Consider the following 12,562-nt stretch of genomic DNA (forward strand, 5'->3'; position numbering starts at 1 on the left):
ATTTTTCAGACTTGGTTTTGCATGGTTTAAGGAGAGCTCATATGATCCTTTCCACCAGCACCACGGTAGGCAGCCATAATCTCCTGTGGAGTGGTAGTAGCAGGCATCTATGTAGTGGTAATGTTCTAGCAGTCTGTGTTTCCAAAATAATTTTGCCTGTATTTATGTACCAGCTGAGCTGTGTTGAATATGCAGAAGGGAAGAATTACCTTAATTTCCCCCAGTGCATTATTTACTCAGTGATCTGTGTATTTTGTTTGTAGTCCTTACACTAATAAACCTGTACAAGGAGTTTGGTTTTTTTCTCCAGGGCTTGAATTTTCAGCAAACTTTAGTTTTTAAAATAAATTGCCATGTTTTCCAAGTCTGCATTTGGGAATCTGGATAAATATGGGAATTGACAAGAAAACATTGACTGTAAAATATTGCCCAGAAATGGTGTGACATCTTAAGGCACGTGTAGCAGGCTGCTTAGGTGAACATTTGTTGCACTTTAACCACAAATAAAACATAACCCCACACTAACTACTGTGAAGAAAATTAACTATTCAGCCAAAACCAGCAAGTTCTTTCACACTACATTCACTTCTAGCTTAGTGTCCCTTCCTAGGAAGCTGTGTAAGCAATAGTTATCAATACTACAGATTACATATAAGCCTCTTTTCTGTAAGTATTCTACATTTCTTCTGCTTGGAAGAGCTTTGAAGGCAGAATGTTTGGGTGGAATTCATCTGTGCAATTGCGCCTCCCTCTTCAACCATAGGGGTTTTTTTTCCCCTGAAGTCTACCATATATTAGTATTTGAGAAAGAAAATTAGAAATTTGACCTACTTGTCTTGTATGGGGGTTCCCATCAGGAGGGTATTAAGAAGACATAAACCTTTTGTATTTTATTAGCATTAATGTAACCATTGCAGAAAGATCAGAACAATAAATCTGTCAAGACACAGGAAAAGTTCTCATACCAAAAAAGAGTTTTTACCTCATGCACTTGTCAGCTTGCATGCTGAAGGGATGTTCAGATAAAGAATTGTATTATGACACCAAATAGCGGGGTTTTTCCTCCTCCTGTTCACCAGAATCATCGCTGTGGTAAAATGTGCTTCTGTTCCAAAGTGTGCTCATAGGACAAGGATTGTAATGAAAGGAGTTAATAAATCCCAGCAATCATTAGCTTCGATGATGCCTCAAAGGTTTTTTGAGGGCCAGCAGCCTGAAGATTTTGTCAGAAAAAGAGATGGGACTGTGTGGCTAGTGCAAGCTTCTTTGGCATTTTGATTTGTTTCTTAGTGGTCAGGTAATGATAGCAGATACTGTGGGGCTTACTCTAGTCAGTTGGGCATCCAGATCCCATTTATATTGGGTGCCCATGTCAGGAAAGTGCAGTACTATGTGGCATATTAGTCTTCTATTTCTGCTCTACAGCTTTAATGATGATTTAATACAGTTCTAAGCTGGGTTTTAAAGCATCCTCATGCGGCTTAAAGAAATCTGGAAAAAATCAGTGGAGCTGTGTGAGTGCACTCGGTTAATTTTTTATTGTGCAGTAGAGAAGGTAGTAGAAATGGGCAGATAAAATGCAGTAATGATACAGGCAATTCATACATTATGTCCATAAAGTTGGTAAGGTTTTAAGTACTTTCTCAGTAGCTGTTCATGAGAAACATGCATCTTAAATATTTTGTATAGTTATATGTGCAGATGTCTTGCATTTAATTAGGGTATCTGTCCTGAATCGGTGTGGTAGTATTTATATTGTACAAGATTACAGTATCTGTCTCCTTGTTCTGTCATTCTAGTTTAAAATTTGAGTCTAGAAGATGCAAATAATTCTTGCACTGCTTGAGCAAAGCAGTTAAGCAGGTGTGGGGTCCTCTTCGAAGTTTTGAGTTTATTGATGTTCTTGCATTAATGCGTGTGCTTGATTGTAGCACTGCCATAAATCTGAATGCTGTGAGGCTGAACCTGTACAATTGAGAGGACAGCTTTTAGGTGTTTCAGAAAGGGCAGGTTGTGGAAATAGAAGTACACAAATTCAGCCAAAGCCAAACCCAAGAAATCACTACTTTTGTGTGATCATTTTTCATCAGTCTTTGTGTTGAAAGAGGACAAAAGAACCTGGTACACCACTAATTAAATTTTACTTTTTTTTAATTGCTTTCAAGTGTTAAGCTCCTAACCAAAAATGTACAAAATAATAGTGAAGGAAGTTTGTAACATTAAAACAACTTTGAGGTTTGTGTTCAGTTGGTGTTAGAAGGGACTGTTAAAGTGTTCTTCAGCGTTTGACTTCTGCAGGGCACTGTGTTAGAAATCCACCCTTCTTCGAGCTCTCTCACTGGCAAGGAAGTAATGACAGAACAGCCTTCGAGCAGCACAGTAAATCACCCAGCCCTGGCAATAATAGTGCCCATTAGGGGCACTCTTATTTTTTCTTCTTCCCCCCCCCCCCCAGTTTCCACCTGTAGTAATAGAAACAGCACATCAAGCAAGGCTGTAAATAAAAGTTATAACCTAATAGGTGGGCACTGAACTGGAACGGACAGGAGCTGGAGCATGGAAGCCTTATTACTGCTTATCAGCAATTATAAACAGGATAAAGTGTCTGGGACTTGCCCTGATGCAGCAAGAGCTAATAGAGGCTGGGAGATGACACTGCACCATGATCAGATGATGTATGTTCGTGGGTTTTTACTAGCTTATCTTCTTGCCTGTTTCTGTGATGTGTTGGATTATCTGTTCTGTGCTTCCATAGCTATCTGGATGAATGGATTGGCTTCCTTTTCTGCTCAGAGGAGCTTGAGCACATATACCTCAGTTTGATTATTTTTGTACATATCATTTTCATTAGTTGCCAGTACTGGTTATCTACAAGCCTTTTCAAAGTCTTACAATTATTGTAGATTAAAATCCTTCTAATGCTAAGGATCGTAATAGCCTGATATGTAAACAAATTTAAGGACTTGCTGCGATTTTGGATTTATTTTCACTATCATCTTGTTCAACTTTACAAAATCACCCTCATTCATAACACATAGTGGTTATGGTCACCTGAACTCTTTTACACTAGAAGCCTCTCATATGTTTTAGACTAAATGTGTTATAACCAGTGTGGTTGGAGGTTTGAGGTCAATATATCAAAAAGTTTGTTAAAAGTCATCTATAGCCATGATGATCGTTGCCTCTGAGTTATAAAAAGTCACGCTGTTCCTGGGAAGGTTTTTAAGAGCTTGTTAGCACACAATAATTGGTAATATCCACAAAAAAAGACTTTCTTGATCTTTTATCTATCACAGTCTAGCACATTACTGTGCTAGACATCTAAATCACCTCTTTACTAAGGCACGGAGAAAAAGAAATGCCTTGAAATATAGCCTATCCTTGCTTTAATCTAAAGAGAAGTTTTGCAAGCATCTTCGTAGTTCATACATTAATCACTCCTGCTGTTTACTTCTGAAGAGAATTTTCTTCTGGATCGTGGAAAAAGTACAATTTTGGAAATGAAAAGGAGTGCAGCAGCATGAGAGCATGTGCAAACAGTGACTCCTGTCCTTGACTATTCAGTACAGCCAGGGTAAAATAAATTGTTTTTTTTTTCTATCATCTTATGATATTAGGACAGGAATTACTTATATCTGCCAGTGTTAAAGTACTCTTAACTGAGATGAATGGAAACTAATCCTTTTCATAATTGATATTATTTGAAATAAACTTTCACACTTACTGGTCCTAAGGTGTTCCTTTCTTTTGCATTGTTCATGAAGTGAGGAAGCTAAGCAAAGGGACAAAAAATGTAGTGTGGCTGTGGAAGCCCTGTTTCACACACTGTATAGATGAATTGGAAATACTTACTTGTTTTGAAGATGTTTATAAACCATGCTAGTAAGTCCAACTTGAGAATAACTCCTTTTTCTAATCAATGAAATGCAAATGAAGTTATTTGCAGAAGGATTGCTGGCCTCAGGAAATAAACACAATTGCTTTTATGGAATAGGATAGATAAATAAATGAACATGATAACTTACAAGCTTATTAACATTTCCCATTTTATAATATTGTATTCCCCAAAATTGTACCAACTCAGATAAATTCTTCACTTGCTGTAAGCACCGATCAGCAATAACTAAAACATCAGGGTGTTTATTATTCTCATCCTAAATCCAAAACACAGCAGTCTCCTAGCTACTAGGAAGAAAATTTATCCCCGCCAAAACTAGAGCAGTACCTTGTGTAGAAAGCAGAATTCAGTGTGTGCCTGTGTGAAAGGCAGAAATGTGTACAAATTTCAGTAAGTGTTGGTTATACAGGGGTACATAGGTTATGAGAAACAAGCCTTTCCTCCCTTGCAAGGAAGAAAAAAACCAAACAACCCAGTACAATAGTAGTTTTCAAGTCCTGCATCTTAATAGAGAATGTCCTCCCAGTACTTAAAACTGTTACTCCAACTCCTCTTAAATCACCCAAACTCATCTTTTATCCTTTTATCCTTTATGCTGTTCGGGCATGCCCTTGAACCCCCTGTTTTTGTAACTTCACCAGATAACCTGCTCAAGACTTTTTTTAATTACATGTAAGTCCATTCTTCAGCTTTCATTTGTCTTTATCTCTTTTTGCTGCTCCTGACTCAAATTTTTCATCTGTTTTCATTTCTATATCCCAAATCCCATTATGAAAAAGACCACATTCAAAGTAGAACTTGGAGGAAAACATGCTTACATCAAAGGGACAGGATGATCTCTTGATAGGAGTTCACATTGTATTGTAAGCCAGTAGGAAAGTTATTTTGAATGTCAAATTAAAGGTAGTAGCAGATGAGAGGAGGATAGTAGACCCTGTCTCTGGATCAGCTGTGTTGGGATGAGTATAGCTGACAGATCAAGGGAAGAGATTTTTTCCCCTCTAGCTGGCACTGGAATAGGGGCTGGACCAGGCCTCCAGCAAACCAATCCAGCTTTGATGCTTACTCTGTATCAAGGAGGATGCTGGATTAGGTAACGCCCCAGAAGTCCCTTCCAACCTGATTTTTTCAATGACACCAACAGAAAACAGATACAATCTGAGTGATTAAAGGTATCTACTCTCAACTCAATAGCATTCATAGCACTTGGTGAGAGCTGAGGCAGGTAGGGTCTAGAAGTACAGGTGAGTGTTTAATTCCTTGAGCATTGCAGAGAGGAGCCAGGAGAGAGGCTCTTGGAAAGGTGAGGGAGTTGGGATGGTCAGTAAAGAGCTGAATGAACAGTTCTTGTGGCTGGGTTGTTGTTGGCTATGAGCAGAATAATCCAAGTGTGCTTTGGTAAAAAAGATACTTTCCTCTTTTGAAAAACAAGTATGTTCTGCTTCCCTTAACTGATTCCTCTGCATGTTTTCCCTATAGTCTCAAAGGTGGTTTTCCGTCTAGTTGGTGAAATTCTTGCCACATACAAAATTGTCTTATGTATAAGGTCATTATCTTTTAAAATTCAGTTATGACCACATCTTTGTATTAAAGTCTTAGGGAATTATGATAAAGGATTTGTCCTCAAATCCATTGAAACAAAAGAGTAAATTTTTTTTTAATGTATTTTCTTAAGTCATTCAATGCCATGTTTAGTTTTCTGAACTCTCAGTATCTCTGTGACCAGTTAATTGACCTTTGGCAATAGGTACATAGCTAATTCTAAAGAATAAAGAATACACATCTATTAAGCCTACTTGGAATTATGGTCCAAACAGCTCTGGATTTCTTGTTTCATTAACAGCATGTACCCACTGAGGTACTGGGAAGCTATTCCGAAATAATAAAATTGCAGCTCACAACTTTAAATAAACTGTATCTCAATTAATTTCAAGGACAAATAAATGAGAGTGACATGTGTGACCTTCCCCACCTGCAGCACCTTCCTAGAACTTAATAAAAATCTACATTGGAACAAGACTAGGGAGTTTAGGGTTTGCTTTAGTTTCAGTGGGGCTTGCCCAATAGCAAAACATGGAGCACATTGCAAAGAATAGTTGAGATGGTTAACTTAAAAATCTGTGAGGAGCTCTGCTCCTGTCAGCCTGAAGAATTGATTTTACCTCAATGTGTTGCAGCCAGCACCTCGGTCTGATCTGTGCAGTTCAGGCACCTTTCTTACTGGTTTCATTTAGCAAGTGAGACACAGCTTTTTATCATGTAAAATTTGTTATTTTATTGCACTGAAAGATTTTTTTAACAAGTTCAGCACTAAGTAACTGGCCTGAAAAATATTTCAAAACATGTCCTCTTTTATTTGCTCTTTAATATTGATTTTTTTAATATCCTAGATTAAAACATGTAGCATGCAGGTGGCTAATAGTGAGCCTGTTACTGCTGTACTTTTTTATGTGAGAGCAGTGCCTCAAAGGTTTCCTCTGACTCTTGGTGAAGACCTCTCTTCTGACTAATGACTTCTGTGAGCATCAGACAGCTTTTAAATACAAGTTTTAGATAGTCACCATTTAGGTGCTCATTTTCATAAGGACTCTAAAAATACATGGAAGTAATTTTAGAGTCTCTTGGAAGCATGCTTGAGTCTGTTAAGTATACTCAGAGGAACCCGCGTATATTCCTACAAAGTAAGGGATTTATTGTGTGTTCACTGAATTGTCATGCAAACAAGTTGCCTCTTTTTCCCCTTCCTGTTCCAAATTACTTTCCATAACATAAATTTCAGGGAGTAACTGATGAGAGAAACATCTTGAGGCAAAACAGGGTTGAAAGAAAGGTGGATGTGAGATACAAGGCAGTACATGTACTGTTGTATCCTCTGAGTTTCATTGATCTGTTCTACTTCTCCCTTTGTGTAGAGCTTTGCTTCAGGTTAGTGTAGATGTTTCCCAAGCATCTCCTTTCAAATCAGCAGGAACTGCTCAGTAGACTAGCCTGACTTCTGATGGATGTATTGTAGACAGCAATCAGGTGTACAAAAATTGTCTTCTGTGCCAGGGCTGGTGGTTTTTTCTCCACCAAAAAAAAAAAAAAAAAAAAAAAAAGCTGAAAAAGTAACAAAATACAAAGTGAATTTTAAGCTTTTTGTAAAATACCAGACTCAAACCCAAGTATATTTTGAAGGTAGATTGGCTGTATATTTCAGAACCTGCCTTAATGCATTCAGTAAAATCTTTATCAAAATACAAGAGCTTTTAAGGTTTTTCCATACCATTAATCAGTTACAGCCCTTGGAATTATAGTCTCTCACTGCAAGGTTTCTGTTGCTAATGGCATCTCTGAGGTTCTGCAGTTAATGACAGATCAGATTTTTGAAAGATTAATATTGAAAATACATATTTTTTTCACTGCTAGCAGGCGAGAGTTCCCTACAATTCCTCTTCTGAATCTGTGTCTTAGCCTTGGAAAGCCTTCATTATACCAGTGAGGGGGTAGGGTGTCCTAAGAAAAACTCAGTGTATGAATGAAAAATAACAGAGCAAGTAGTTTCTATATAGAACTGGTTTTAGGCTATTAGTTTGAAGAATTACCTTCCTGAACACTGTACACCATCTGATTGATGAGGACAGAGCTGGAGTATACTGCTAGGATTTTGAAGCAGAGCAGCACCCCTTACTTATGCACTCAAGCTGACTAGCAGAGATGCCATATTTATAGCATTATCTATTCTTGTTAATCCAACATTACAGAGTTTCACAAAGCGTAAGAGGCCCCTCATTAAAGTCAGCAAAACCAAAACTATGATATTGCTGAATGCTTCTGAATTTCAGAACCACAGTAAGCTTTTTTTTGTATGTGTTTGTACTTGCATATTCATATATGCAAATATATGTATTGGAATACTAGTTAAGTAGTCTCTTCAGGTGCTGTGGAATGGCCAGGATGTTCATGATTTGCCTTCATAACTTTTTCATCACGTACATCCTGTTCCAGATTTTCAATTCCTTCTTGTGTTTCGGTTCTTCCATTTAGCTATCTCTGTGTGTACATTATTCCTCCAGTTAATAATCCTGTTCTGATTATTCAGGACATTTGCAACATCATTTGTTCTTCGACTTTACTGTCGCCAGAATCTGCCTTTGTCCCTCTCCCAACCCTAACCCTGTGCTGCTAAAATACATAATTTAATCAGAAAATCAGTTCAAATTGACATGCTAAATATTTTTCTGAAAACTAGTGAGTTTAGCATTGTGGTCTTTTTTTTTTTTTCCTTTTTTCCCCCCTTTTTCAGGGATTGTTCTTAATAATAGTATGGATATATGAAGGGCTTGAGATGCTGTGTATCAGCTACTAGAAAAACCCAGCAATGCAAACCAGCTTCCCTTAACAAATCATTAGAATGGTATCAAGCTCCTACACTACATAACTTGTCCCCAGCAATCAAGGCAAGGGGAATTCAGTTTCAGGCCTGCACGCACTACCAGTTGCCATCTGTGTATGGTTTTGCTCTCAGCATCTGTTCTTAAATACCTTCTTCAACTGTTTACCCGTGTAGCAAGACATGGGCAGCCAGCAGCAGGCATAGTGTGCAGCAGCGTGGTCCAACCTGTTCCCATCTGTACTGGGCTCCAAAGGTTTACATACTTGAACACTGCCGGGGTGAGGCAGCCACAGCTTCTCTGGACAACCTGTGCCAGTGCCTCAACATCCTCATAGGGAAGAATTTCTTCCTCCTGTCTAATCTAAACCTACTTTCTTTCAACTTAAAAGCTTCCCCCCCTTGTCCTATCACTACGTACCCTTGTAAAAAGTCTCTCAGATTCCTTGTTCTGTAAGGTCTCCCCAGAGCCTTAATGTTTCAACTAATTGAAATGCCCTAAGTTAACCTGTCAAAGGAAATGTACAGTACAGGTGCCTGATACATTTAAATATGTACTTGTTTAAGTCAACTGGGTATATAAGTAAAAGTGCTTGAGAAATAAGTGAATGCTTCCATGAACTAAAGACATGCAGACATCAGAGAGTATGGGGGGGTAATGCAAGAATTTAAGTATAAAACAGCTGTAGTATAGGAGCCTAAAAATGAGATGAAAACTAATTAGCTTTTCACTTAATTTAGCAATTACAAAATTTAGTGACAAGAAAGGAGAATAGTCACCTGCATGCTTTTTCTAATTATAACCTTGTTATGCTGCGTGCAGTGACCTATGTAGTTCACTATTTGTTACACAATTTTCAATGGGCATTTCATTCATCTGGGTTACTGGCACAAGATTAGTCTCTTCCATTTCATTAGAAATAGTAGTTAATAGCCTTATTAAGTTATGCTGCAGTACAGTACACTTTGTTTTTGATGGGTAATAGTGCCAACAATACAGGTTTAGAGGACAAAACAAGAAATATGAGAGGTAGGAAAGAATTAGCGTGTAATTTTTTTTTTTAAGTTTCATTTTCACATCCATGGATCTGAGGCTTGCAGAATATCTGAGGGTGGAAGGGACTCTAGAGACCTTATGGACCAATCTCCTTGCTTAGAGCAGGATAATCTAGAACAGGCTGGGCACCATCTTAAGCACAGTTTTAAGCCCCTCTGAGGACGGAGCCTCCACCACCCCCACCCTCCCAGGCAACCCTTGCTAGTCTTGAGTATCCCCTACAGCAAAAAAGTGTTTTCTTATGTGTAAGTGGAATGTTACTAAAATTAATGTGGTTATGCTCCCGCATTTTTCTGTCTTCCTGAAATCATATGCCACCAATAATCTGTGCATTAATTATCATTCACGCATACATATATATAAAATTTTAACTTAGAGTAGTTTTGAAGTTTGGTGAAAAGAAACACAGATTAGGTTGATGCACGTAAACTACTCTGGGTGGGGGGCAGCTGCCTGGTTTCCTAACGCAATAAGGCATCTCTAGTTTGTCCCACAGTAACTCTGGAGCGTTCATCTTTATGTTTTACAAATGCCTGTTCTCACTATGCCAGCAAAGTGCTTGGTACTGCACACCTTTGATTCTCTTCTTTACTTGCAACACATGCATCATGTATGCCAGCTCTCATTTTGGGGAAATTAAGCCATGCTGTTGTTGAGCTCAGAAATACCACTAACATTCAAAGCAGTATTTTAAATATTTCAAACATTTCAAAGCTGTAATTCATTTTTTCACTGTTTTTAGTTCCATTAAAAAAAAAAAAAAAACTAAAATAGGCCTAAAACCACAGCACTTTGTCACTGTCTAATGGAAGCCTTCTTCTTAATCTCTGTTGCAAAGGGAGAAGGTGAATCATAGAATCATAGAATAGGTAGGTTTGGAAAGGACCTTAAGATCATCTAGTTCCAACCCCCCATGCCATGGGCAGGGACACCTCACATTAAACCATGTCATCCAAGCCTCTGTCCAACCTGGCCTTGAACACTGCCAGGGATGGAGCATTCACATCTTGGAGTTTGGTGCACATCAGTGATAATTCACATTTGGAACATCTTGCAGCAACTCTTATGATTATGTATTTCAAACAGGCTAAAAGTTGTAGGTTTTTTTTTTAATCGGTTGGTTGTTTTTACTTGTTGGAGTTGGAAACAACTAATTTGGAATGGTTTTGGTAATTGTTCAGAAATAGTGACTTCTGTAATGCAACTTTTGGGGGTTATTTTTAGTCTCCAGAGTGATTTCACAGGGAGCCTCCTAGGCAAGTAAGTGGCAAACAAGACCCAAGTTCTGTAAGGACCCTTCCTGTGCGGTCTCCCTATTCTGCATTGCATAGGGACAATGAGTTTTAGTGCAATTGCTTTTAAATTCTGTGGAAGGGAAACAATCAGTGAAATAGTGATACTGAGGTTACTGTGATGGTGCTAGAAAAGAGATTGTGTGGTTAAATCTTACCAAAGGGTTTATGTAAGACTTTGAGACATTATCTATAGGGTTTTAAGAAAAACTGAGATGAATTCACAAAAGGAATAAAATTCTGATGAGTGTGAGTGCTTCCAAAGAGGAGCATGCTTAGGTTTCTGATCCAGCTTTGAGATACAGTCATGATTGTGTGAGAAAACGAGATGTTCTTATCACTGTAAATATCAGAGCTTCAAAATAACTGTTTCTGCAGCATTTAACAGCAACAGGGAGGAACTGAGGTAGTCACAGTTGTCAAACTTAGCTCATAAGATGTTAATCTCTTAATTTCTGTCTCATTAATTGTCAACAAGCCAAATGGGTTTTGGAACAGCTGTGTTACTTTTAGGTTCATTTGAAGTAGAGGAGATGATTTTAAATGATCATTCTGGTAAATGTGATAGGAAAGATTTGTAAGAAGGCAGTTTCATCTAGATGAAATTTCTAATGCATGGTCAACATCCAGGGAATTAGGTAATCCCTCATTTAAAAATGGAAGAATGAAGGGAGGGAGAAATCAAAACTAGAAACTGGGAACAAGATATTGCTCAAACTTTACTTAAACCCAGTTACGCAGTTATTGTCTGTGCTTGCTCAAATTTCTTCATGGACAGAGGTTTTAACAGCTCAAGCCCCTTCTTAAATGGTTTCAGAGGAGATGGCAGTGATGTTTGAGGATCCATTAATTACTGCTCTTACTGGTGTTTGCACAGGCAGCTGAGATCATAAATATCAGCCTGTCAGTGTGATGGGCTCTCTAGGAAAGAAAAAAAAACTAAACCCTGAGTGACTCAAAAGCTGTCACTGAACCAGAAATTAAACGGTTTCATTTTTTTATTGAAGCAAGCAGCAGCTGAAGAGGGCTTCTCTTTCTACTCTACCATCTCTTCCTTCCTCCTTCCCTGTTATGTTTTGTCAGCTGTCGTGGTTTAAGCCCAGATGGTAACTTAGAACAACGCAGCCACTCGCTCACTCCCCCCTCCCCTTCTTCCTCCCGCTCCCAGAGGGATGGGGAGGAGAATCGAAAGAATGTAACTCCCATAGGCCGAGGTAAGAACACTCCAGTAACTAAGGTATAACACAAACCACTGCTGCTACCACCAATAATAATAATAAGGGAAATAACAAGGGAAGGGAATACAACTGCTCACCACCCGCCGACCGATACCCAGCCAGACCCGAGCAGTGATCTAGCCCTTCCAGGTAACTGCCCCCAGTTTATATACTGGGCATGACGTGCTGTGGTATGGAATACCTCTTTGGTCAGTTTGGGTCAGGTGTCCTGTCTCTGTTTCCTCCTGGTTTCCCCTCCTCCCTGGCAGAGCATGAGACTCACAAAGTCCTTAGTCGGAGTAAGCATTACTGAGCACCAACTAAAAACATTGGTGTTATCAGCGTTGTTCCCCGGCCGAAAGTAAAAGCCACAGCACTGCACCAGCTACTAAGAAGGAGAAAAATGACTGCTAGCTACTGCTGAGCCCAGGACATCAGCCCATGTCTCTGCTGGAGTTAGAGTGTCACACCCTCTCTCCAAAATTCTGTGAAAGAGCATCGTGATTGTTGGTAGAGTCATGTGCATGCAGCCTGCAAACCCCTCCATGGCAGGAGAGTTAGAGAGAGTGGTATTCAGCTCTTTATTTGGAAAACTTTGAGGGGAGAAGATGAGAAATGAAGGCGAGAACAATGACAAGACAGAACAAAAGTGAGTTTCTGTCTAAGAGATAACAGTTTTTAAGAACACTGCTCTGCTTGTTGTTTCCAGGCAAGCCTCCAGTTTCA

The 12,562-nt window shown here is 38.9% G+C and overlaps 1 protein-coding gene across 3 annotated transcripts in view; it reads left to right on the plus strand.

Annotated features, from left to right (window-relative positions):
• Positions 1-12,562, plus strand: part of ZFAND3 (zinc finger AN1-type containing 3) — a 135,658-nt gene that overhangs the window by 100,883 nt on the left and 22,213 nt on the right. The window lies entirely within an intron of this gene.

This window comes from Neopsephotus bourkii, unplaced genomic scaffold, assembly GCF_033783945.1.
Source record: "Neopsephotus bourkii isolate Nb327-2 ecotype Australia unplaced genomic scaffold, CSIRO-AGI_Nbou_v1 NB_1292, whole genome shotgun sequence".
Classification (NCBI taxonomy): domain Eukaryota; kingdom Metazoa; phylum Chordata; class Aves; order Psittaciformes; family Psittacidae; genus Neopsephotus; species Neopsephotus bourkii.